The sequence below is a fragment of the Solea solea genome, chromosome 10 (assembly GCF_958295425.1).
Source record: "Solea solea chromosome 10, fSolSol10.1, whole genome shotgun sequence".
NCBI classification, from domain to species: domain Eukaryota; kingdom Metazoa; phylum Chordata; class Actinopteri; order Pleuronectiformes; family Soleidae; genus Solea; species Solea solea.
In genome coordinates this window covers 10270763-10298042 of record NC_081143.1, presented here as the reverse complement: position 1 = coordinate 10298042, position 27280 = coordinate 10270763, and positions in this window count along the sequence as shown.

Below are 27280 nucleotides of genomic sequence, written 5' to 3'. Positions count from 1 at the left end.
ACTTAAAGGTCCATGTGTAACAAAATAGAATTTACGAGCCATATGTGTGTTTGTGTAAATGTAAAATCACATTTTAAATAATATATACATTTTTTTTACCTTTGTGTGCTAAAGAGTCTACTGGTTTCAAGATTGTCAGGTATTGGAACCATATTATATATATATATACATATATATATATATATATATATATATATACATACACATATATAGCAATACGTTTCATTCCATATATTCAGACTTTCATTATACAGTATATATTCAGACATTCAATACAGTATATTCTTAAATACATTTCCTTAATAGGCTTGGGTACATTTACAGTGTCCATTTAGGGGCAAACATGTATAGCAAAGGTCAAAGGTCAAAGGACACTTGGCGTTAATAGATAAAACAGATAGAGAGGGCCAAAACAGACTTGCAGGTACACACTGAAAGAGTAGACTGTAAATTGATCAATGAAGATTGGCACATAAAAATGAAGTAAACCCACCAAACGGGGTTGTTTGGCTCAATGGCAAAAATGCATTAACCTTTTCAGTTTAGAAATAGAAAATTAACTGTAAATGTGTCATGTACAAAAGATCCGCTGTGCTATTAAAATCTCCCCCACTGACAGATATCACGTACTTTAAATGCTTTTTTTAGCCCAGTATGATTTTTTTAAATTTTCACCTACTCTTACTGCAGACTACTTTAACTTCTGAGATGTCTCTTCTCTTCTCCCCACATGCTGATGATCTGCATATCACAGATTTGAGAGATGTTCAAATCGGTGAGACTGTGACGTTCATTCCAAAGGCCTCAGCCGTCTCTTAAAGCTCCAGTGAGTAACTTCTGTGATACGACCCTCCCACACTTACTGTACCTCACACCTCAGGTGAGTCTGCAGATATTTTCTGAAAGGACGACTCTCTGCTCCATATTACGACTGTTCTCTTTCATACCTCAGCATATTTTTAGGATATTTCACTACTTCACGTATGATTCATAGATCTAAGGTTAATGCTTTAAACTAAAGCTCTCTTTCAACATTTATTTCACTTTCACCCATGTTTCAGTGAACCAGGAATAATTCCTTAAACTGCCTCAGAGGTGTTTTTATGGCAACTATGTGAAACTGAATGAACAATCCATGCTCATTATCTCATCCTCCATTAAATATTATGCCTATTTTTTTCATATCGGACTTGTTGGGCTGCATTTTGAATGCCCTCTCTGGAGTTTACACCTCCTCAGCTTATCCTTTACTTTCTCTTCTCCATTCCTCCATTTCCAGGCCTCTCTCCCACCCAGAACTCCCTCGCTCTCTCCTCTCTGACTCACCTGGCTGCTCTACCATATTTCCTGTCACCCTTGCCACAGTAACTGCATGGATCAGGGGGACAGCAGCTGTCACATGTAATTGAAAAGAGAGTTACACCTCTGTGTGTGTGTGTGTGTGTGTGTGTGTGTAGTGTGTGTACGGTTGTGCGAGTTTGTGAAAGCACCACCAAGCAAATCTTCTCTGATTTTAAAGCCAGTTTCCCTCCCTCCCTCCTCTGTTCTCCTTCTCCAGAAATGGTAGCTGTCCATCTTTTATCCCTCCATCAGTCATATCTACAGTATCTCCTCTCTTACCTCAACTCCCACATTTCTATCCACACTCCAATACTTCCCCCACCAATCACTCTTAGCTTCCCCACCTCCATCTGTTAAGCCCTGGTCTTGCTCTGTTGCTAATTCCTCTTGGTTTATCTGACCTCCATTTCTGAATCCCTCTATTTCCCCATTCTTCCTTTACAGGATCTTTACTCCTGTCCTCTTGTGTCCTCCCTTGCCCTTCTGCTTCCTACTTCTACCTTCCTCCTCTCTCATCCATTCTTATATTAGAGTTACTCCTCCTTTACGCCCTCCCTCCCTCCCTCCCTCCCTTGTGCCCTGCCTCCCTTCCTAGCTGCTGTGATATGATAACCGCTTTGTCATGGACTCCCAGTTTCTCTGTCATCTGGCATGACAGATAGCACCTTTAGCCTTGGGCTGGGGGCCTTCTGACAGATGGACTAAGCTCACCAGCTATAGCCAATCCCTGCTGTCAAAACACACACTGAGACAGACAGGCACATACACACATGAGGGTGGTTTATGGTGGTGTAGTATATATCACCTTTGCCGTTACTCCTATCCTCTCCCACCTTCTAGCAGTGCCCACAGTGCCAATTTGGATGATTTAATTGCCAGATTTAGTGTCCCTATCAAGGTGAAAGGCTGTCCGCGAAACAATTTAAAGGCCCGTCAGAAAAGAGTGATGCGAGGGGGGAGGAGAGCAGGCTGGAGTTTTCATAATGACAATTACTTCTGCCTTCATTTAGATCTGAGAGGCAACTGTAGAGTGGTGTGAGACGGAAACTTGGAGGACAATAGAAGAAAACATGGTTCAATTTGCCGAAAGACAAATAAAGATGCCGACAAACAATCAACAAGAAAGACAAAATGGAAAAAAAAGAACATCAGATTTGTATTATCTCACCCTGCCTCCTTTTCTCTTTATCTCTGACGCTTTGCCTTTTTAGCAGCAGCCAAATAGAATCAGACACTAGCTCCATCTGACAGGCAAGAAACTCGATGAGGGACAGAGCTCAACGCAGACAGGATTACATGCCAAAACTGAGGGATTTGTTCACAAAACAACTTGTCAATCGCTTTAAAGTCACAATATTGACTTGCACAGAGGCTGCATGAGAAACAACAGCCTTCCAGCCGACAACAATCAAAAAAAAGAAAATCACAATTGCTTCTTTCAAATTTGTGCCCTTAAGATACACAGTAGTTTGGTGAGGTTTAGCTTTTAATGTAGTGAGTAGAAACAAGAGGTTGGGCTCAAACTGCTGATGAGGCATGAACATTCTGTGTAGTGTCATCACAGCAAGGAGCCACTGTGAGGCTGAGTGACAGCTGTCATTCACCTGTTAAAACAGACACACACACACACTCAGCACTTCCTCTTGTGCTGAATAAGTGAAACAAAAGCTGAAGTGTTGATGAGGATTTATGCAAAATGGTGTGAACAAGGCTTTGCTCATAATACATTTGTGTTGGAATCCAAACAACCATCTTTGCTCCCAATTAGATGTTTGTTGCTTTATTGTTGTAAACATCATTAGCACTTTTTGCTGTCTTTGTCCTCCAGACAGTGACCTTTTCTCGAAAGGTCCAGTGTGTAAGATTTATTGACGTCTAATGGTGGGACTGCAGAGTCATCTGCTCATGCTTCTTTTCCCAAGTTTGTCAGGGAACTACAGTGGCCTTCACACATCAGACATCATGTGTGAACACTACTCACTGCAGCTTCCCCTGTTTTCTTTGTTGGTGTTGCTTTGAGTTTATGTTGGCATACTTTTTTCTTCTTTCTAAGTCAACCCACGTGTCAAAATGTGAAACAGACACCGGCTGTGAGCTGCTAAAGTGCACATAAAAGAATTTTTCTAAGGCTGTGAAAACAATTTTATTTGAAAGCAATTATATGCCATAAAAAACATACCTATGGGTGGTATATTCAGTTTTTGCCAATATACTCTTCTAGACCTTTTAAAATGGGAGCATTTTGATTTGCTTTTAACAATAATGATTATTATTATTATTATTATTATTTAGAAACTATGGGAAATACCCACATACAGTTTTGCTGTTTATGCTATGGTAAGTTTACATAATTTTTTCAAAGAACTTTGTAGTCATGTCAACCATTTTGAGCACTACGATAAACTACAATATGTCGTCACTGCGATCCAGAGTCACGAGGTGTGAAACAGAGCAGTTCATTATTCAATATACCATTTAACAGTGTAGCTGCAGGTGGGAATGGTAAAACTCTGTTAAGGAGCTGTTAAATTTCATGTAGGTTTAATGAAGAGTTTTGTGCAGTGGTCATTGACACTGATATTAAAACAATTAAATTACAAGTGCACCCATCATCAATTGGTGTCAAAGATTCACAGCCTCTGTGAAAACACGTAGCAGACGCTACAAAAGGACACGGCAGAGCAAATGCCTCCGACATTCTGTATACACAGAGGACTTACACTGTTCGGCTTACAGCTCTGAAGTCCAGCCTTTCAACAGCTTATCTTTGCTTCATCTCTCTGAAACTTCAATTTTACACTCCCCACCTCTGTCACTGAGGCTTTATTCAGACTGCAAATAAATCGGATTACTTTCTCCATCACACTTTTCCAACAGCAGGTGATCTAATCAAATCTGTGAAGGCATCAGTAACTATATGTAACCATGTCACGCCGTATTGAAAGTTAACTTTGCCAGTGACTCAAATGATTCAAATGTGATTTGATCAGCCACTGCATCCGAAATGAGATGCATTAGCACAGTTCCACATTCCAAATACCCAAATGTGGTTTAGATCCAATATGCAAAATGTTGCCTTCCAGATCTAAATATCTTAATCTGGATATACACTTATCAGTCTCAACATTAAACATTTTAAGTTATTGTGTTGCTTCAGTTGTTCTCCATGTGATTATGGCTTTAGTAAAGGCCTGTACATACTCCGCAACAACAGAGATGTGTATTCTCTCCCAGGGTTTGGCAGTTCTTGCAGATTGTTCTTGACACATCATCTTTGCAGACCATGTCCAACAAACTATCGTGTGATTGGCCAAAAATCTTAAGTGGGAGTGATTAACTCGGCAATGTTCTCATTCCCTCTGAGGACTTCCCAGGAGTTCTGAACTTGAGTTTCTCGTGAAGTATGAAACGTCCTGCCCAGAACTAACTTTGCTCTTGTTCTTGCCAACTCGAGAACGAGAACATATTTCTCTGTTATTGTGGAGTATGTACAGGCTTTAAGTCAACAATACATGTATCTGCCACAACAGCAAACCCAGTAACTGGTCTTAATGTTGCAGCTCATCGGTGTAATCTGAGCATGCCAAAAAGGTGGATTTGGGCTGGTGGTGTAAACAAAGCTTTATTACCCCATGTCCCTGTGTTTTGTCTTGAGTTTTCATTCTCATTTGCTTTTCCCACCTGGATTTTGTTTCACCTCCACTACACTTCTGCTTTGTCATGCACCTCCTCTCTCTTCTCTGTACAGATTCATTCACTGAGTTTCTCCTAAGCTGCATCCCAAAGACAAGTGGCTGTATCAAATACCCTGGCAAAACTAGGGAATTAATCTTAGCTCCTTATCCTTCTTGCCAAGAGAAAGAGAGAGAGAGAGAGAGAGGGAGAGAGAGGGGGAGGGTTATGAGGGTGAGGAAGCGAAACATCCTGCAGGTTTTAATTGTATGAATTGGATTAATGCAGAGCTGTGTGGGAGGCAGCATATGTGCATGTGCCTGTGAACATGTACAACATGTGTGTGGGATTGAACATGGCTGCGGCCCGTCGTGATAGACCAGCCCCTGTTTAATATCAACAGCAGCGTCTTCCTTTTCCTCTTCCCTCTTCACCTCCTCCTCCTCCTCTTCCTCCCTCTCTTCATCTCTCAACAAGTATTTGGCCTGTTTTCAAACGGCTGCAGGCCTCGACGAAATTAGACTGAGTGCAGTGTAATGAAGAGCATGCCAGGGAGAGCTATGATATTAAATGTCACACAAACACAAACACACACACACACACACACAGTCACCACACCCACAAAGAGCTACATAATAACGACAGGACTCATGAAAGTTTTTGAAGGATGACGAGAGCTTGTTTGTGCGTGCATCATGTTCCCCAAATGGAAAGACGTGATGGTACAAGCGAGCGCTGTGCTCCTGAATACATGCTCCATTAAACTGATTGACTACGAGAATCCAGGTGAAAGCCCCAGTCCAGTATTGATCCCCCTACTTAGAAATCCATATAAAATCCAAATCACTAGTTAAATTAAAGTCAACGTTGATCAAGATGAACGGGAGACTCGGGTTTTCAGTGAATTTGGATGCTCTACAACAACAGAAACAAAAGTTGGTCAATATCAGAAACACGTCCGAATTTGGGAAACGTTTCACAATGAATGTGGTGGCAGGATACAGGTCTGATTCCCCAGGATGCAAAACAACAAAGGCCGCAAAAGGGAGAGGGAAGGAGAAATAAGCTGACAGACAAAGGAGAAAGAAGTAATAAGATTCAAAGCAACGTGGTGAAAAAGGGTAGACGGTGTTCAGTGAGGGAGACGCTCGGAGGCGGAAGCAAGCTTGGGGAAAGATAAATGGAGTGGACAGTGAAGCAAGCAGGCTGACACGCAGAAGGAAATTTTAGGTAGATGGAGAAGATTGGGAGTGAAAGCAGAAGGGAGAGATGTGGGGAAGATGGATAGAGAGTGCAGCGCTCAAAGGCAGAGGTTGGCTCAAAGGTTAGAGCAAAAGAGACGAGCAAGACCATAAAAGAGAGAGGTGGAGAAAGATGACAGAGGGAGCGGGGGAGGAAGGCGGCGAGGTGGTTAGTTGGAATAAGAAAGAGAGATGGAGAGAGAGAGAAGGAGGGAATGATGGATGGACAGACGGTGGCAAAATGGAGAGGTGGGCTTAGTGGTGATGAATGAAGCCACAGTGTGCACACCCTCTGCGTCTCGCTTGGTCCCTTTGGATCCTTGTGTGTGTCTGTGTGTGTCTGTGTGTATTTGTTAACTCTTTAGGATCTGTTCTGGCATAAACACTGACCTTGTCAGTGGTTAGGTTCAGGTTAGGATTAGACACTAACGGGTTATGACTAAAGTTAGTGATATTGCTTTGTTTGTGCTGTCCAAATGAATGAAAGTCAATGAAGTGTCCTAAGAAGAAACACCTGTCTGTGTCTAAATGCATGTGTGTATACAGGATACTGTATAGTAAAGTAGAGTAATACATGTGGTAACTTAGCTAACATATTTAGTAGCTGCCATTTAAGGGCTTGATTTTGTTTTCCTGCTCACACCAAACTGATTAAAATGTTCTCAATGTGTCAAACACGTTACAAAGTCTCCATGTGGAATCCTCCACTGCAAATTCACAACACTGGTTTGTGGATTTTGGAGTTGTCTTTTCTTTTCCTTTTTTAAAGCTTTTTTTTAATGAGGAGAAAGTGGTTGTGGTGTATGTCTGTCCTCATCATTCTACCTCCTCCTTGTGTTCTCCTCACACCTGCTCACCAATCAAGAACAATCAATCAAGAACACCTAATCAACGTACACTGAAAAGCCTGCACCTGATGCCAGGCCCTGCTGCCCTTGCTGTAGCACACATGGTAGTTCTCTGTGCAACTTTAGCCCACTGTTACAACCACAGTTTGCCAGAGGGTTCCTTTTTCCTTCCTGAAAAACCCCACTCTGATACTGTACTCTGCTCAAGATTCCCCTGCCTTACCAACTGTCAACTAAACTAAACTCCTCCGTTTTAAACCTAGTCATTAATCTTTATCTGTATCATCTTTATCATTGAAACTTGAATTAATTTACTACATCGGGTGTTTTCCCTTGATCGATATAGAATGATTATATCATCTGCATATACTGAAACATTGTACATTCAGTTAAAATCCTTTAAAGAAAAATGTGCCTGTGTTTTGCACAATGAATCCTACATCACAGATATAAAGAGAGAGACAGACAGAGAGAGACCCTGTCTCACACCTTTGCACACTTTAAAATAGGCCATTCAGTGTTCTACCAACCAGGACATTGACTTTGTCCTTAGATTCTTCATTCAAAATGGTTTTAAATATATTTATTTCTTCGGAAATCCCATCACTGCTGGTGGCTTTTACACGCCCATGCCTTGCAGGGCTGTTAACATTTCTTGTAACATCAATGGTGTCTCCAAACCTGCATAGATATAAGCACACTGCTCATTTGAATACATTATATCTCTAGACTCTCTGAGCTCTTGTCCAGTCATAGATCACAGAGCATGAATAGACCAGTTTGACCCACATCTCTTTGCAAATCCAAATAGATAATAGAACTTGGATGGTGAGGGGATTGGACTTAAGCAGACTTCTTTTACACTTTTAATATGATCTTGTTTCCCAGGACACCGTTCCGACATCTGAAGTTATACAACTTCAATCTCCAGATTTTCCATTTTACTGACAGAGCAGATTTATTTCCACTGGAACAAAATTCTGCCACTGTCTCAGTGATTTGAAATCTGGTTTCCTGCTCTTGAAAACTCTCCGAATTGAATAAACAAATACATTAATTTGCATAAAAGAGCTGTGTTAAAATTAAGGGTACTTAAGAGTACTTTGGAGTTTTTTAATGTTGATTAAAATATTACAAAATATACATTTCACATTTTCACATTTTAAACAATAAAAACTGGTCTAACCAGGGTTATTACATTACATTTTCTCATACACAATCCCATGTAGTGTATATTGTCTCAATTCATTCAGTGTTTCCAGAAGCTGCTTCAACAATAGTTAAGGCAGCAAAGTCAAACGAGCAAATTGGTTTTGGTCAAAAACAAGCACAAGCCATTTCAAGAGCAGAAAACAGGTTAGAGGTATAGGATAAGCATTTCACGTCCGAAGCACATAACCAGGCACATGACAGATGGAAATACAGGTGGGATAGGAAAGTTGGGCAGGTGTGTAAGGGCAGGGTGAGAGGTGGTGATCATGGGTTACTGCAGGGTCAGTGGATATGGGTGTCAGGTGATTGGACAGCTGGTCAGGGAAGCATCTGGTGGTTGAGTAGAACATGAAAATAATTGAGAATCTTCACTGAAATGCTGGGACTTGTGTGGACATGACTGCAAAGAAAGAGGAAAAAGAGGCAAAATGAATGACTTTAACAGGACAAAGTAAGTGATGTTCACAATTTATTTCAACACCACACATCATCTTTTCACACTTTGAAACAATTTGATTTCCTACAGTTTCATTTGATGACCGTTAAACATGATTCCTGGACTTTGAACAGAGCAAGGTTAATTATTGTCTTGTTTCCCTGTGTCTGTATGCAGCAGAAATGTCTTCATCCAATTCTCAGCTAGAGAGTGAATTAATTCATTTCTCAAAATGTCACAGTATTTTTCTTTATGGATTTGTTCAATACACAAACTACTGTCCAATATCAAAGCAGCACTTTATCAAAGATTTACGTTTTGGCTCTTTTCGGAGGGATGAGGAGAGAATGATTGGTCATTTAATACCACTTAGTTCTACAATATGCTGAAAAAGCAGCATTCACGATGGAATGATTCAGAGGATGAATATGATGTACCTGTGTACTTCATTTATTTATGCATCATATATGGTTATATGGTTGTGTTAAACTATTTTAAGTGTACATTTCTCCCTTTCACACTAAAATTAGCAGGTCATTCCAAGATTTTTTTTCAAACCTGGGTGAAGCCGCTTTAAAAGAGACAATCAACATTCCCAATCTGATGTGTGTTGATTTGTCCTCCATTATTGTGTCGCATTTGATGTTGTTGTTTGTTGTCATTGCACAATTTTGTCTCGTTTGATGTGGCCTTTGGGTACTAAGTAATGGTACTGTTCTTAATGGAAACGCAAACCCTGACCCAGGTCTTTACTGTACCAAACTGAACCATAACATAATGGAAACCTGGCATAATGGAAAACACGCACAGCGAGAGCCGCGTGGAGCTGTTAGGCTTCATCAGCATTGTGTGAAATAATTTGGCAATGGCTTAAATGTAAAGGACATTACCTTATATTTAAAAGTTACGCACTTCCGCTTTAACATAATCATTAGTTGATCAAGTTTTTCTTTTTTTGCGTGGTCTGTGTTACAATCACGACTGGGACCGGCTCCATCTCCCCCTGCGACTTTCAGAGGATAATTTATTTAAGGACCGCTGCCAACATTTGCGGCTAATTATTTTCGCTGTTGATTAATCAGACTATTTTTTAATTAAAATTTAAATTGATTGCTTTATTGTTTGGGCTATAAAACAACATAAATTAGTGGAAGATGTCAGATTTTTATTAGGTGCAAGATGTTATCTTAAAGGGCACACAGGTGTCAAATTACTATCACACCTACTAATAAGAGAAAGTCAACACTTTATAAAGGAGCTGCAGCCATGCTGTGTGGTTTAAAAACTTAATGATCAGATTGTCTAAATAGTTACAGATTAAAGATGCCGTAGTTGGTGATATTATTGTCATTTTGTATAGTATTTAGTCAAGAAAGAAATGATGCAACATATGACTAATGGAGCATGTATGTGTATACAGCAGTAGCCCAAGTCTGTTAGAATAAAAACAAACCAAGAGGGGCGCACATAAGAATTACAAAAAGGCAATTATAGCACTGCTTCCACATGCAGAACGATTCAATCCACAGATAAATCTGTACATTAGAGCTTGAAAGGTTTAACTAACGGCTGAATGACTGGGTTTTTGAACACAATGGTTCTTTCATTCATACTCCAACTTTTTTGCAGCTGTCTTGCTCTACTAGCACATTGTTACCGTTACCGTTACCTCCTTCTGTTTTGACTTAGCACTTCCTGTGCGCAGTGCAGGAACAATGCCCGTCGCCACTACACTGAGAAACACAGAGAGATGTGTGGAGCTTAATCAGCGCCGTGTGAACTCATTTGTTTATATTTAAAAGTTACGCACGGCAGCTTTAATGACATTTCTATTTTCAACAATTGTTTCAGCTTTACTGCAGCTACTGACTCCAACCACATTTGGACATATCGCATTTCCGATGCTTTCAGAGGAACAGGTAAAGCTTCAGTAAAAATGTAGACCTCCCAAAGCCTTTGTACTCAAAGCTGCACTCAGAATGAATGCAGTGTTAGATGGAAGAAAATAACAGAGGTGGCAGAAGCAGAAGGGTGCAATGAAAAGAAGAGAGGGGAACGCTACAAATAGCAGAGTAAAAGGATGTAAAATTAGAGGGGGGACGGGTAGGATGTTCCATCAAATGAATACTATCACATAGGTGGAGCAGGTGCTGAATTAAGGGGTCAGCTTGAAAGCTGCAAAGAGAGAAAATGGAGAACGAGAGGGGAGTCCGAAAACATTGAGGACAAAGCCGCCGAGCAAAGAAAGTAGCCTGCCTCTTGTCTAGCTTACTCAGTGTGGACAGCTGATAGAGATTAATGTCTCGAGTGGGTGGGCAGAGGGGAGAGAGAGGTTTAGGCTGGCTGTGTGTGAGTTGGATGCATGATTGATGGAGGGAAGCAGCTCAGGGCAAAGAGACGACGGAAGAGGGTGAGAGAAAAAGGTAGTTAGGGCCGAGAGGAAGGAGTTGAGAAGTTCAGCGTGGTGGAGCGAGGCGGGAGAGACAGACACGAGCGAGGCGAAAGGGATCGCTCGGCGTAAAGAGCACCGCACTCGAATTGAAATGCCGAGGCTTCACACGACAAATCCAGGTCTCCATTTTCATGCAGCGCAAGCAAACAACTCTCCTGCCAAGTGCATGGACATGCATTTACACGTAGTTTGGACACCACACCCACTTCATCAAATTCTTTCCACTCCTCTCATAATACGGTGGTGAAAATATAAATTTAGTGGGAACGTGTGTGTATGCATTCACACACACACACACACACACACCACCACTATGGAGATAAGCTGTAATGAGCTCTACCAGCACCTTCTACACACCTTTCACAGTCCTGCAGCTGTGTATCTCTCTATTACCTCATTCTGTCCATTCTCTTATCTGTCGGCCTTTCACCTCGATTACTCTCCGCCACTTCGTCTTTTCCGCCCCTCCCTTCCTCCATCCTCACTCCTTCCACCTTCTCATCAACTTTCTCCTTTCCTCTTACTCTTTATCTCCAGTTCAGTCTTCAATGTCACCTTTTTTTTTCAATTTTAATATACATGCCTTTAATCACATTGAACTCAAAGTGCAGGAGACATTCTGTATCACCCATCACCCGAATGTGCAAGAGTTAGACTAAGATTTTAAAACACACGTCCGCACTATCATCATGGGATCACACGAGAGAAGTAAAGGGAATTCATTTAATGTGTTAGAACTTGCAATATTGGACAAATTGATTAAAAATCTCCAGAGGTCTTATCTTTGTCTTGGCACATATGACACAAATAATACCATGATTAGGATGTAAGTCAGGACTGTGAGCAGATTGCATCGTTAATGGCTGCCTGCAGGTGAAATGAGAATGGGAATTTAAGGAAGCAAGCCAGAACTAAGAGCAGCTGATGTGTTAAAACTTTATTAAAATTGCTTTTTTATTATAGTCTGACATTTACTTAATTGTGCATATGATCATGATGATCGTGGCCGTTGTGTAATTGTTAGTTTTGGCCTTAATAATAAGTATTATATATGAATTTAACGGAGCAGGTCAATTCATTGGAAACGTAATTGAGAGATTAACTGATAATGAAAACAATCATTAGCTGCAGCCCTTTACTGTACAGTTGATGACTTTTATTCAGTTTGATTTATATTGTGAACCTATTGTTTAACTTTTTGTTGCTTCTCTCACTTTGATTACTTCCTGCATGTGTCCTGTTGGTGATTGTCTGCACCTGCATCGCAGCCCCTGTGCTCCCTGTGTTCTTTGCTGATTTGTCCGTGCAGTTCTGTTTGATCTTTTCTCTGTGCTCACTTTCACGCTCCTCATTTGTGCTGCTTGTGTTTCACTTTGCCGTCTCAGCCTGAGGAATTCAAATTCTGGACTTCTACATGTCTGTGCCCCCGCCATGAAGATCTGTAAGCCATCTTATTAAGATTTAAATCATCACTTCCTTCATCTGCTTGGCTGCATCTGGGTCCTGTTTTCTACAAACCACACATAAAGCTTATTGATGTTCACATAATATCTTAATGTTTGAGTCATGTATGTAAAATTATGTGCATGCTTATTTAAAACTATAGTTTACATATTTTAAAGACCTTTTACCTCTTACACAGAGGCTCTAATGTGTGGTTCTTATTAAATATGAATTTTTAGACCTGTGTAATGGCATGTTGTTTGGTTTGGTTGCTCCATTCTTCTAAATGTTGTCTTGGGGGGAATTATTTAAAATGTAGTCCTGATTTAGAGTTGAGGATGAGCTGATTTCAATTTGATAGTCAAATTCAAGGTTGTTGTGACGTCACAAACCTTTTTCTGTCAGATTTGGCACAAATATTCACTTCAATTTACATTAAATAACAGATTTGAGTGACCACGTGTCAAAGGTCAAGGTGACCTCACAAAAATGTTGGTCAGACGAGGCATTAAACCACTGAGTTATAAACCTAGTATACTGACTTTGTTCTGTGTCTTTTTTTTTTTTAGTATTTCACAGATCAGAAGATAAAGTGAGTGAATTTGGATGGGAGGAAATTGGCAATGATGGACGATCCTGGGAAGAAGATGAGAGCGAAGGAAGTGAATTAGTTCCAGGTCTGAAAAACTTTCCCACTCTAACTTTTGCTGCATTTTTATGCAGGATTATTTTCCAAAAAAAATGCAAATGCAAATTAACTTTAAATTATTTTTTACGTGGGCTTTTACATTCTCATACATCAAAAGTTGTTGTCTTCTGCTGTGAAAAAAAAAAACACAGTGTTGCCTGCATCTTACACTCCAAAGACTCCACAGTGGATGAACATCTAGTAAATGCTTCTGCTGAAAAAAAAAAAAAAAGAGAGAGAAAAATGGCAGAAGGAGCAGCTGGTTATTTTGCACACTCTGATTTGTTTGTAATTTACTACCCACTTGCATCTTTGCATGATCTATTCATATAAATAATGTTCAGTTGATTAGAAAGCAAAAGCGTCTGGGATTAAATGTGTGTGTTTGCAGTGATGGCTGAACTCTGAATACAGCACAGAATATACGGCTTTTCCTGGCATTTGCACATGTTAATGTTTGTCAACATTGGGCCCATAGATTTTGTATGAGTGGAGTCTGTCATTTGATATTTCATTTATTGGGTGTTGGGGGAGAAGTGGAGTGAGTTAATATGGTAAAAAAAAAGATTTGGATTTAGATGTTTAGATGCTTTTCTGCATGGAGTTTGCATGTTGTCCCCGTGTGTGCGTGGGTTTTCTGCGGGTTCTCCGGCTTCAGTCCAAAATGCAATATGGCGGTTAGGTAAACTGGACACTCTACATTGACCATAGGTGTGAATATGAGCGTGAATAGTTAAATTGTATGGACTGGCGAACTGTCCAGGGTGTACCCCGCCTATCACCCTATGTCAGCTCAGATTGGCACCTCACCCCTGCGACCCTCCTGTGGTAGGATAAAGCGATGGATGGACTTTTTGGGATTTATTTGTAATAAAATAAATTCACAGGCTGTAAACATGGATGTATTCTTCAGGTTTGCTGGTTGGAACTACATTACATTACATTAAGATACATTACATTTACTAGAGATGATGGTATTATTAGCATAAGTTACCGTGACTAAGCCTTGTTATATGAGAGTTTTTAGACTTTTTCAAGTGAACTGAAACCAGATTTAGCTAAACTGATTGACTAATGCATATTCAGATTTGCACATTTGTACCAAAATATGTCAAAATCCATAATTGTAAATAATCTTTCTTTGTGAAAGAAAGCTCACAAATCAGACCTTGCTAATTAACCTAAAACAACTCATTCACATATGAAAAATGACGCTGTACTGTAGAGTGAGATGGTGCCTTTAAATCCAAGTAATCCTCCATTTCTGTTTGTTCTTTTCTGTCGTTATTCTTCCATGTGCTTCTTCCACAAAGCCTCTTATCACACTTTCACTTCAACTGCTCTTTATGCTCTCATCAATCCCACTTACAGTTGTGCTCTCGCTACACTTCAGCCATTTCTGCATACATCCATATCCTTCTTTCATTTCCAACGCCTCCTACTCTTTCTCTTTCTTTTGGCTCCTCATTTCTCTACATTCCCCTTCATCCCCTTTCTCTCACTCTGGGTGTGTGTGTGTATGTGTGTGTGTGTGTGTGTGGTAGCAGGCTGCGCGTGGTTATTTTTCAGGCAGCAGCCCAGAAGATTGGACTGTCATAATCTATGGTCCTGAGTTATAAGTGTTTCTAACCCAAACCTGGGGACAGGAACATTTTTCCTCTCTTCTTCTTCTTCATCACCCCTTCTCTCTCTCTTTCTCTTTCCCTCTGCCCCCTTTTGTGCCACTTCTCACATCATCCCTCACTCTTCCTCCCGTTCCTGTCACCACGCGCCGCCATCCATTTTCTGCAGTGACCGCAATTCAAGCTCTTGCTATTGATCACCACCCATGGGGACATGGCATCTCACCAAACTTGAAGTTTACTGTTCCATTATTTGACTGGATGGAGCATTGGCAGGTTAACCTTTTAATAGTTTTTGACTAGCCTTCTAAACTTCTTTCAGTTTGGATGAGCAAATCCTGAGCTTTGGCATCTTTCTGAATAAATGAATGAATGAATATGCTGTGTATACGATACTATTATCACAAATAGAAAGTTCCTGCAGTTGTTGCTTCCCCACAAATCTCTCTCATAGGTAACGAGGTGGCCCTTTCAGCCCGAACTCTTTGAAAATTACCATAAAAATACCATCTTTAAGGTCTAGTGTGTAATATTTTGGATGGTTTATTGGCAGAACTGTTTATATAAATATATATTTGCTTTAAAATAAAAATAAAATGCATAATTTATAGCATGAAAATGAGATGTTTATATGTACTTTATGCAAGGGCCTTGCTTTACGGGCCTTGCTTTGAACAGACAAACCAGCTAGAGTGGGCTTTTCCAAGAAGGTTAGTATGCAAATGAAGAAGAAAGAAGACGCTCTGCCCACATGAACCCAATGCATCAACAAAGAAGAAGGAGGAAATGGAAGTGGACATAGTTGTGAAAGAGTGTTTGGATCGTGTCCGGTATGCAAAGGTCATACTTCTCTGACTGGCTTTAGAACGGGAGGGGAGAAATGAGGTGTCTTCAGGTCCACAGGACCTTTAATGTAAATATTAAATTTGCTACACAATCCATGTCTGGATTTGTCACATAATATCAATTAGAGTTTGAATGCAGAACCTGGTTGTTTGGGTTTCATGTCGGCTCTGTGTTGAAAATGCAGCATAAACAGATGTTTATTTATTTATATGTCTTAAGGCATATATTTGCATTTTTTTTTTGTATGTGTAACGTGTGTGTGTGATGTTATTTATCTCTGTTTGTGTAGTTTTTGGGTGTTCTTCAATCGTCAATGTCAATTTCGACACCAGTTCGATTGACAGCTGATATTATAAGTATACCATCCAACCATGGGGGGTGCTGTGCCAATCTCAGCTGACATAGGGCAATAGGCGGGGTACACCCTGGACAGTATACCATGTTGTAATAATAATAATAATAATAATACTAATAACAAACTGTATTTATAGCACTTAACAAATGTTACAAGGTGATTAACATTTCAGTCAAGCTTAATCAAAGATTTCAAGGTGGCAGAGCCAGACTCAAAGATGTGTAGCCATCTGCCTCAGCTGGTTGGGTTGAAAGGGAAATTATAGACAGATGAGAGTTGGGGACATAATTGGGGAGAGAAAAAAGAGAGGAGTAACATGGAGAGATGAGAGACAACAAATCAACATCTCAATGCTAGTACAAAAGAACACACTAGAACCACAGCAACATGACCAACAATAGAATAATGACACATACAAGCCTTACCCAAAAGCAGCCCAGTTGCAGGTGACATCTGTGAACTTCCATTTGTGAAACATCTACATGGTGGCATCACGACAAGCTGCCAGTTGACTATGGGATAGAAAAAAGAGGACATGGGAAATAAGTAAATCAGTCAGAAATTTGCTTTACTCACACAAGGAAATGTGTGTGTGTGTGTGTGTAAGAGAAGAGGGCATGTATAGGGTTTTAAAAGTACCCAAACAGAGGGTAAGTGCATCTTTAAAAGCTCTTCCATTTGTGCAAGTAAGTCAAGGCAAGGCCAAACACAAAAAGATGGGGTTAAAACAAATTGATGAAAATCGACACTTGTTGGTTCCAACAGGGGTGAAGTAGAAGGGAGGAGAGTTTAAAAGCATCCTCGTCCCTTTTCTCTTTTATTATGCTCTTCCATCGAGGGTCATTTCTCTATCTCCATTATTGAGTGTACCTCTTTGTCAGTATTTACATCACCTTGGGTTCCGTCTTTGCTTCAACATGTATTGGTAGAACAGCTTGAAATGGGTGTTTTTCAAAAAGCATGAGGCAAAACTGGAATACCCATGGTAAAAAGAATCAGAACGTACATAACCCTGAGAGCACTATGACATAGCCAGTCTCATTTTATTTTTCTCACAGTCTTATTTTTTCATCCCTCATCTATCAAACCAAGAACGATAACAATATTGACATGGAAGACATCATAACCCCATGGCAATTGGACATTTAAAGCCCCTGCCCCCTATTAAACCCTGTCAATGTGATGAGACTCCAAATCCTGCGGGACACCACCAGAACCGGCTGGATTCAATTGGATTCTTTTTCACTGGATTCCGAGTTTTGCTGCCTTCCTCCGAAAAGCAGATGGATCCAAAGCAACTCTTTCATCTTTCACTAATCAAATGAGAAAACAGCAATAACAAGGAGGAGCTGTGGGAGAGTGTTTCTCAAAATCTGCAACTGAGAAGCTCGGAAAGTCATTTTGTTTCACCCCCCAAGGCCTTGTATACTCTATCAGGTAAGAGCGAGAGATAATATCGACTAATCTCAGGCACTAATCCCCCCACCTTTTATAACAAAAGTGCATTGTACTTGAAAAAAAAAAATCCCACCGGCTACGACTTATCTGGACAATAAAGAAGCACCACAGATCCAAAAGCGAGGGTCACAAAAACAGAAAACAAAGAATGAAAGGATAAAGAAGGAGAAAAAAAACACAGATTTATGAAAGGTTAGGAGAGGTTTATGAGATTTGGGAGCCACATTTGTTGGGAGGGAGAATATGATTTGCTTTATCAGTGGCAAACAAGATGTTTTTTATGAAATAAGAGGATGTTTTGCTTTGTTATGAGGGCAAGGTGAAACATACAGAAGAGGACTTCTGCACTGGTCTGTGCTTCACTTTCTTTTCCTCTGTTTTGATAGTGTTTGGGGAAAATGCAAGTCATGCTTTTTATATTTTCAAAAAAATTCTTCAAAAAGCGTTATGTTAAACAGTTCATGTTCACCTTGTACAAGAAAAACATAGAGGTATATAGGCTTTGAGCTAAGGGCTGGGGCAAACCATGTTACAATGCATGAATCGGAGCGTGTCCTGCCACCTGCTACCCTGACCAGTGGTCTCACCCCTTACCTGGAAGATCCAAACACCACCGACTTTCCAGACCCAGTTCTGTGGAAAATTTCCCCACGTCAATGCCTGAAAACGGCGTCATAGATCATTGCTGTCCTTTGTAGTAGAAATGCTTGGCCCCCTCCTTTTTTGCCTTTTGAATCTCTTACCTCTCCGTCTACCTGAATATTAATCACTGTGTGTTTTTAACCTGTGTTTGATCATTTTCCCGGATTCAGCTCCTGCTGCACTCATCCAAGCTGGACTCCTGCCATCTTTTGCCTCAGCCTAAAACTCTCTGAACCAACCTGTTCGACTCTATTACCACCTTCAGTCTTACACCTTTTTACAATAAACCTTTAGAACACTCTTTTGTTGCTGCTCCTGGGTTGTGCCTTAAGAGTCCACTCTTTAATTCAAACTATAACAAGCGCTGAGGGTCTTCTTTTTCCCCCCGAGGAAACGTTATTATTTCTCTTCACTCATGAGCTCAGTGGTTTTACTAATGGGAGTGAACAGTTTAACGATGCAGCGTACACTGATATAGTATTTGACAGTTTGGAGAAGGACCTTTCCTGTTTTAGTTTGACAGAGTTCGTCTGCTCAAAGCCAAGTCCATAAAAAAAGTCTTACGCCTGTAACCTCAACCCCGTCCACTAGTGACAGAGCCAGGTGTTATCACCCCACATCAGTGCTTCACCTCACTTTTCACTCATGTGTTAACTGCCACACCATAATGTTAAGTGAGCTGCTGTATCTTTACATTATTGCAGATGGTTTTGCTCAGTGTTGTGTGGGTTTTCTGTGTTTTTGAATTTAGCGTTTTCTTTAAAGGCACCAGGTGTAACATTTAGGATCGTGTACTGGCAGACATTGAATACATATACTTGTGTTCAGATGAGTGTACAACCTTTTTTTTTGTATCATTAGAATAAGCCTTTGATATCTTAGATGAGTAAGGATTTTGCATTTTGAATCAAGTTTTTTTTTTTTGAAAATGAAAAAAAGATCAACATCCTTTTTCCAGACTTGCTTGGGAAACGGAGGCTAGTGAATGACTCCTTTGTTATAATCTGCAGTCTCCCCATTATATGTCACTAATTATTACACACTGAACGTCAAGGCCTGACTGACAAAAAGGTATAGCAAAGAGTCTGAGGCAGCAAATGTGGAATTGGACCTGAGTGTCCATATACGTAGGTCTGAACTGCAGTTGTTCACGTCTCTAAAAAGAGGGAATACTTTGTGTTCAGAGACCAGCATGAAGTAGATGACGTTTGAGGTGGATGGATAATGCGGTTCCAATATGGAAGACATTTTAAATCAGTGCTGAAAAACACTGCTGCTGGTGATGATGACAATAAAACAAGAGTAGGACCTCTGAGCATAGGCTGTGATGTAGAGATGTCACATGTTAACAGCTGAGGTCATGGAAGGGTGGAGGGTCTCCATGGTGTTGACAGAAGAGTGAGAAAGAGAGAGAAACACCTTTAACGTTGACAGTAAACAAGTGATTGGTGACAACTGAACATGTCAGGTTGTAACTGAATGACGACATGAATGAGCTGGTGAAGTACTTGTGAGGTAGAGGACATAGTCTGCACTTCCTGCTAAAATCACATACTTTTTGACCATAAATTATCTTGATAATTGCTCAAATTCAAGAGAGATGTGGTACTTCCTGTCTCCTTGACTGACGTCTGCATCGCTCTCCCGTTCTCACTCCCACATTCCCTTTATTTTTCCATCTCGCATGTCTTGCAAACATCAAAACAAGTTCTGTTTGTGTAAAAGCGACATGTCCGTTTTCCTCTTGATTTGCTCCACTCTGCCTGGCAGCCTTGCAAGGTTCACTGTCAGTCAAAGTTTGAATGACAAGGGAAAAAAAAAGAACTGCCACCATTGCTGATGGTACAGGAATATTGGAACTGGCAGAAAGTAAAATGGAACAAAACCACAGCTTAGAAACTGCCTCAAGAAACATAGGTGCTTGTCATTTACTGTGTGTGTGTGTGTGTGTGTTCGCATCTGTGGGAAGTCACAAAATAGAAAATGCTGACCCATGTGCTCATTACTGTGCTTTGGCTCCTACCAGTAGGATCAGGCCACACTGACAAGAGGCTTCCACACATTTCTCTGGCCCTACAGTCACCTGGAAAACATGCTGACAGATAGGAAAGTATAAAAACTCTTTGATCAAAAAAAATAAATAAATAAATAAACCGTATACCACCAGTGTAAAAAAAAGTTGTAAAAGAGATGAAAGAATATGCACGTTTTCTGTGCAATGAGCAATGTCTACACTCACTTTGACTGATTAGACATTTAAATTAAGCACTTAATCACATGGCAGCAACTCATTGCATTTAGGCATGTTCACATAGTCAAGACAACGTTCTTTGAACAAAGTGACTTTGAACGTGATTGTTGGTAACAGAGCGGGTGGTCTGGGTGTTTCAGGAACTGCTGATTTAATGGAATTTTCATGCAAAGTCATCTCTTTATTTTACAGAGAATGTGTGAATAAGCGAAACGTATCTAATGGGTAGAAATTGCAGAGGTCAGAAGAGAACGACCAGACTGGTTCAAGATGATGTAAAGGCAACAGAAACTCAAATAACCACTTGTTAACACACACACACACACACAGCACGGCGACCCTTGAACAGACAATAGATGCTACTCTTGACACTTTATTTATCCTCTTGAGCCCTAAGCCTATTTTTTAGGTCTCTGCTCGAATATTTCATTCTCATAATAAAATGAGTATATATCTACAACCACAAGGTCTATTTTAATACTTTTGGTGTCATAGTAAAGGAAAGAAAAATGTTAAGATATGTAAATATCATTGTAAGTGTTACTGGTGAAGAGTAAATGAAGATGGCACACAAAACCAAATGAAAATAATTCAGCTTCGCCTGAAAAAATAATAATAATAATGATGATGAATATCTCTCTGAATGATGGAGAATCAGCTCTAAACTCACTCAAATCAAAGTACAACCTATGAAAATAATCTCTGCAAAGTTTGACTTTGATCAAGTGAAGCAGAATAAAATTAGAGAGATTTTAGAGCAAAAATTCCAGGCGAGGACTCATTTGGCACATTTTGGAAACATCTGTGCCATTTGTATTTAAACCATGTATTAAACTACTTTCTTCACTTTTATATAACTATTAATGTTCAATAAAACAATTTCTGGCATTGTTTCAAAGTTCCTACAGACTTTAATATGTTTTCCATTCAAAAAACAATCACCAGGTGGGTCCATTGAGACTTGTCTCTCTTTGCTGGCCTGGATCTCAGCGAGGGAATGGTCTACATGAATGGACGGCATCTCATTGGCTTCCTTACAGCCAATAGAAGGACACTGTCGTCTCTGAATTTTGATTGACAGCTTCGTTAGCCAATGAGAAGCAACAGAGCATGCGGATGTGACCTGGCTACTGCCTTAGGATAGGGTAATGCTTCTCAAAACCTGATGATGTCACCTGGAGACGCCCGGAAGCTTTTGAATGTAACACATGAAGTCAGTCTAACCGGGGAGCGCTTTGTTTGTGGTGAAAGATTACTACTTTCTGTTGTCTGTATTCTTTGGCTTTCATCTCCGTAATGCTTTGTCCTATACTGTTTTGGAGTAGAGCAGAGTCTCAGCTTTCATTTGCGCCGTAGGGTGTGTGTTGTGGAGTGGACAATGGCTTATCCTTATCGAAAATAGGCTGCGCAGACTCCGTAAGAGTCCCCCGAATTGGGGGACCTTCGGGCTTAAGAGGATTTATTGTCCTGTGTACACAATAAAGTGGCTGGAAAGTGTATGCTCACCATGCTATGTTTAGTACACTAGCTAGATAGTACACCAGTATTTGACTGTTTAGTTGTGTAACTCCTCCATCTTTGTTTACTTCTACATGACCATTTGGCATTGAACAATTTGACTCCACCACTTGCTGATTGGTCAGTGCTCCTTCAGCACTGACACCAATTTGGTGGCACATTCCTCCTGTCCCACTGACTGCAGTTGAATGATTACGGTACAGCCTGCTTGAAAGGGTGGACTTTCACCTTAAATAGGGAGAGTACTGGCCTAAAGTGTCTAAAGGTGTTTCCATTCAGAATTTTGGACTGAGGGGGATTTTCCTAGTTGCCGCTCAGTGGCAGATTCCTTCAGCTTTTAAGTGTTAAAGGGACAAAAGGGACTCTTTACACCCCACATCCGTATATTCATGTTCCATTCAATTAAACACTGTTTAAATGCATAATGTTTCTCTGTGTAGTTTGACCCACTGTTTTCTTTAACCATGAGAAGCTGAATTTAATTGAAAATCTCTGCACACTTACATCTCTGTAGTCTCTTCCTTATATGTTCTGACCTCTCAGTCTATCTGACTGAATCATGTATGAATGAATTATGTGTGCTCCATGATTCACAAGTGTTTTGTATGCCTGCAGCACCTTAACAGGTGAAGTCAATCCTTCATTGTCCTTCATTTATTGACAACAATTAAATAATCAGATATCCCATGCATGTAGATCTCATATTTATCTCCATTTTGGATGAAGGTGGACCCTGAGCTTATGTGGTTGTTTTGTTGTTTGTATCATTGTACTTTTATATGTACTTGAGGCAAAGGTCTTGCTTTACAAAGGCCACCGATCTTGCGCAGCCACGTTTCTAAAGCAGAAACGGACATGCAAAGTGGAATCTCACTATACTATAAGGCACTCATTGAAATACTTGGAAATTAAGTTTCCACCCTATAACAAGACTTTTTACATGTCTTAGGAAACCAAAATCCATGAAGGTACCATGTATGGTTCCTTGCCCGTCTGTGGTACAAAAAAATGCAGAAGACTCAGCAATATGACTGACGCTTCGAGCGTTGCAGGCCTCCACTGATTCATTCATTTTAAGATAAAGCTTTCTGTGAGGTAGCTGAATCTCTGCTGATTGCCTTGGGGAAATCCTCGTGTTTCTGAGATCTTGCGCTAACGCACAGTACAGATTCAGATGTCTGCGGAAGTTACTAAATATAGTTTTTGCCCCAGTAAAGGGTTAAAATTGTCTAACAGCTAAATAAAAAGCAGAAAGCTGTAGTTACCACTGTACACATGTAAGTTAGTTTCTTTGGGAAAGAGTTGTTACATTTTTTCCTCTTAAAATACTAAGTGTCTGTATATCTATGTAATTTTTTTTTTTATGTGTGATAGTGGGGAGCAGTATCAAAAACATGGATTCTCCTGGTGTTAAAGCAGTGTGAGGTGATGCCATCTGACACAGATTGGAAGTGTATCTGTTAGATCAAGTCTACTATCCAGAGAGAAACGCTGGCTCTGCTACATACTGCTCTTGTAATAGCCTATCATCAGTCACGTTTTTTTTTTTTCTTCTTACGTGGAAGCTGATTGTAATCTCACAGAAATAGGATATATTCAATACAAGAGCAGTCATTTATTGCAGCCCATGCAGGTATATAGCAAAACGAAAATCCTGATAATGAAAGTAAATTTTTCATTTCAGCCCAGCTTTAAACAAACGCACAAACCCTTTGCCATGTGTTTTTTTACTCTCTGCTTCTCTTTCTTTCGATCTCTCTTTCTCACACACACACACAACTACCACCACAATTCTTCACACAACATGTGATCAAAAAGACATAAATATGGGCGAAGCAAGAGTCCAAAAGGTTTTCCAGACAGCCTAAAAGATAAATGTGTGTTTCTGTGGCTTTCTTTCTGCTGTAACTCAAGTAAAGAAGGCACCTTAACTCAGTGGCTGGAGCCATTACTTTCCAACTGTACTGTTATACTTTATGTCAAACTGCGTTGTATAACACTCCTATTAATTTGCTTGCTGTCTGTGAGGTAATCAATTGGATTGTCGCCATCTGACAGAAATAGATCACTTACATTAAAAGTGTGATATCCACTTCCCTGAGATGCGGTTGAAAGTTTTGGATAAAGCTATCACTTTATTTTATTTTCTGTTTGGTCAGGAGCACTCAATGCTCAAATTTCCGTTTGTCTTCTTGGGCATCATTAATATAGATTGCTGCTGCTGTAGCATGACTTTTTGAGACAAACACGTGGAACATGCAGCATACATAACAACATAACAATCATAAGCACGTTTCACTCAGGTTTGTATTGTTCCTTGTATCCTAAAGTCTTTGTTTTATAATTCAGCACAGGAGTCTAAATGTAAGACCACAACAAATTAAAATCACACTTCACAAACTTTTGTATTTAGTGACCCACTTTTAAATTTACGTTATAATGTTAAATATAATCACAATGTCAGATCATGACATGTGCAAATTTTGTTCTGACTATTTTTTCCTGCCATTCCTGGAACAAATTAAAATGATTTCAAATAGAGTAATTTTAATTTGAATTTAATGCCATTTCAAACATTCACACAAACAGTTTAGGTAAAAGCGCTGCAAATGTAGTCGCCGTGGCAACACAAGTGGCTCAACAAGTCGTAGACGTACAGTAAAACAAGAGACTAAAATGACAGTCATAAAATGAGCAATAGAGCAACAAAGGGAATGCAGTGTTGTTGATGTATCCATCTGTCTTTAAACAGTGAGAGCTGAATTAGCATTACATTATAGTTATGAATATGCTCTTTCAAAAGCAAACACCTGTTTAATCGTCCAAAAGGAGTTTCAGTTATGCCACGTTTCCAGATGGCTTCAGTGCAACAGGGTGAAAAAAAAGGAAATAACGATCAAGACTTCCTCTACTGAGAGTCTTAACCCATTTAAGACATTATGACACATTCAAGCAGCAAATGACCATTCCGGGGTGAGCACTCAAATGTCCTTTTAGCCTCTTGCTGCACTGCTCAAAGACAACGCACACACACACACACACACACACACACACACACAGTCCTAATGTCTCCTGCTGTCACAGCTATTGTTTCCGATGAGGCTGCCAGTGAAGCTGATGAAACACGGGTCTCTGACAACAAAGTGGTCCAACGTTTAAAGATAAATAAGTGCTGGTGATCTCCAGAGCCACAAGCCATTATAACTTTGACAGAGGAGACAGAAATGCTGCTGGACAGATTGAACAAACCTCTTCTTTAAGGTCTCTACAGGTCTCCTCATCAAAGCTGCAGCTCCCATAACTTCAAGGTCCAGTGTGTAAAACTGAGAATAAATTATTTTTGTTTAAATTGAAGATCAAATAATTATACTTATTGTGTGACTTTTTTTTTATTACCCAGAATAAACTCTTTTTTTAAAGGAGCAAGGTTAGCATGGACCACCATGTTTTTACAAGAGCAGACAAACTAAATATCTTGTGTGTTTGATGCTAACTGAAATCTACATACGTTACATATGACACACTTGCAATGGAAAGGGTGAGGTTAGGGATATTCAGCTGCAACATGCCAATTACTGTTAACTATATGCACTGTACCTTTAACTTTACACAACAATAAGCAGCACAGTACAGTTTGTGTGTTGGGCCCTTTCCATGATGTTCACATCAGGTCCTCACCTTGTTCTGAACTTACTTAGCTGTTGCATATTATGATAATTTAAATAAATCTGCTGGGTGTTCTGGTAACAACTTGCATGGTTCTTGCATTAGACTGGATAGAAAACCTTTTTTGTCCCATAGAGGAAACTATTTTCCATTGATTAAAACATGCCAGGCATGACACAAGAAGTGGAATTAACACAAGACACATTGACCATTTGACACAGCCTAAGATAACCCTAAAAAAAAAAAAAGGAAATTTGACCAATAGTCTATAGTTGTCCATAATATATCCAATAAATGGCCACTTTATAAGGTACACCTTTTAAACTTCATGTTTCAAACAGAGTATCAGACTGGGGGTGAACAGTGATTTATGTTACTTTGATGTTTGTTGATGATAGTCTGAGTTTTTCAGAAATCTACTGGGATTTTTATTCACAACCTTCTCTAGGGTTTACAGAGAAAAGTCCAAAATAATTAGGAACATATTCACTGTGCTGCAGTTCTCTGAGTGAAAATGCCCAGATGTCGAAGTATGACCTTAGGTGTCACTTTAACCACTTTATTAGGTTTCCAGTGTACCTAATAAAGTGGTGGGGAAGTGTATGTTTACGGTATTGTGTCATGAATTGTACAAAACACAATTTAAAGTATTTAACCATACTAATGCCCACAGAATCATAATCACCTCTCATCAACTGTAAAATACTTTAAACTCCTTGTGTGACTTTTTTGTAAAATAAATTTTTTTAATAAAAATGACATGTATATTACACATGTATGTCACTATATGAGGTGCAACATTAGTTTTAGTCATTTCTGACTGACTGTGACTGCTGTGGCTGTTGTACTTGCTGCAGTTGACTCCTGCACTGTTGCTGAGAGGCTTGTTGAGTCGCTGGCCATGGTGCTGATCCTCACAGAGTGATTCACATGACAGAGGAACCTCTGTAGCTATTCACTCGCATTCTCCACCCCATTTCCCTTTCTGTGGACTTAGCAATAGCCTCTGTATGAGGCTGTGATCCGTATTCATAGCATTTGCCATCCTTCACTATACAGCTTATACATTATTCTATAGTATGAATATTGTACAGTTTCCCTCTGATTGTTTGTTGCCAAGTGTTGAGTCTTATACATCTGTTGCTCCGTCTCTCCTGTTTTGCAATGGCAATTTTTTTTGTTGTTTGCTGTATTTTCTGCTGTGGCAATATTGTGTTTTGTGAGGCTATAAAACACAATATTATAACAATTTTGGCCAGTAAACCCCGTTAAATGCTACACACTGTACATTTAAATCAATTAATGGTATTTTCATAACGTGAGTCATCGGCTGTTGATGTCTCAACTGTCTCAACTGCTAAAACAAAAAGTGACTCCACAATATAGTTCAACAGTCTGTGACAAAGCTCCCTGCACAGTGAATAAGCAGCATGTCATTAAATACTCTTCACTGCGTTATTTATATTCTTCTTGCACCATATGGCTTTAAATATGTCCGTCTGTGCATTTCACAAGAAGTGATGAATGTTTCCAACAATTGTTTCCTGCACTTTATTGCCATGTTTTGGTTGTTATTTCCAATATTGGTA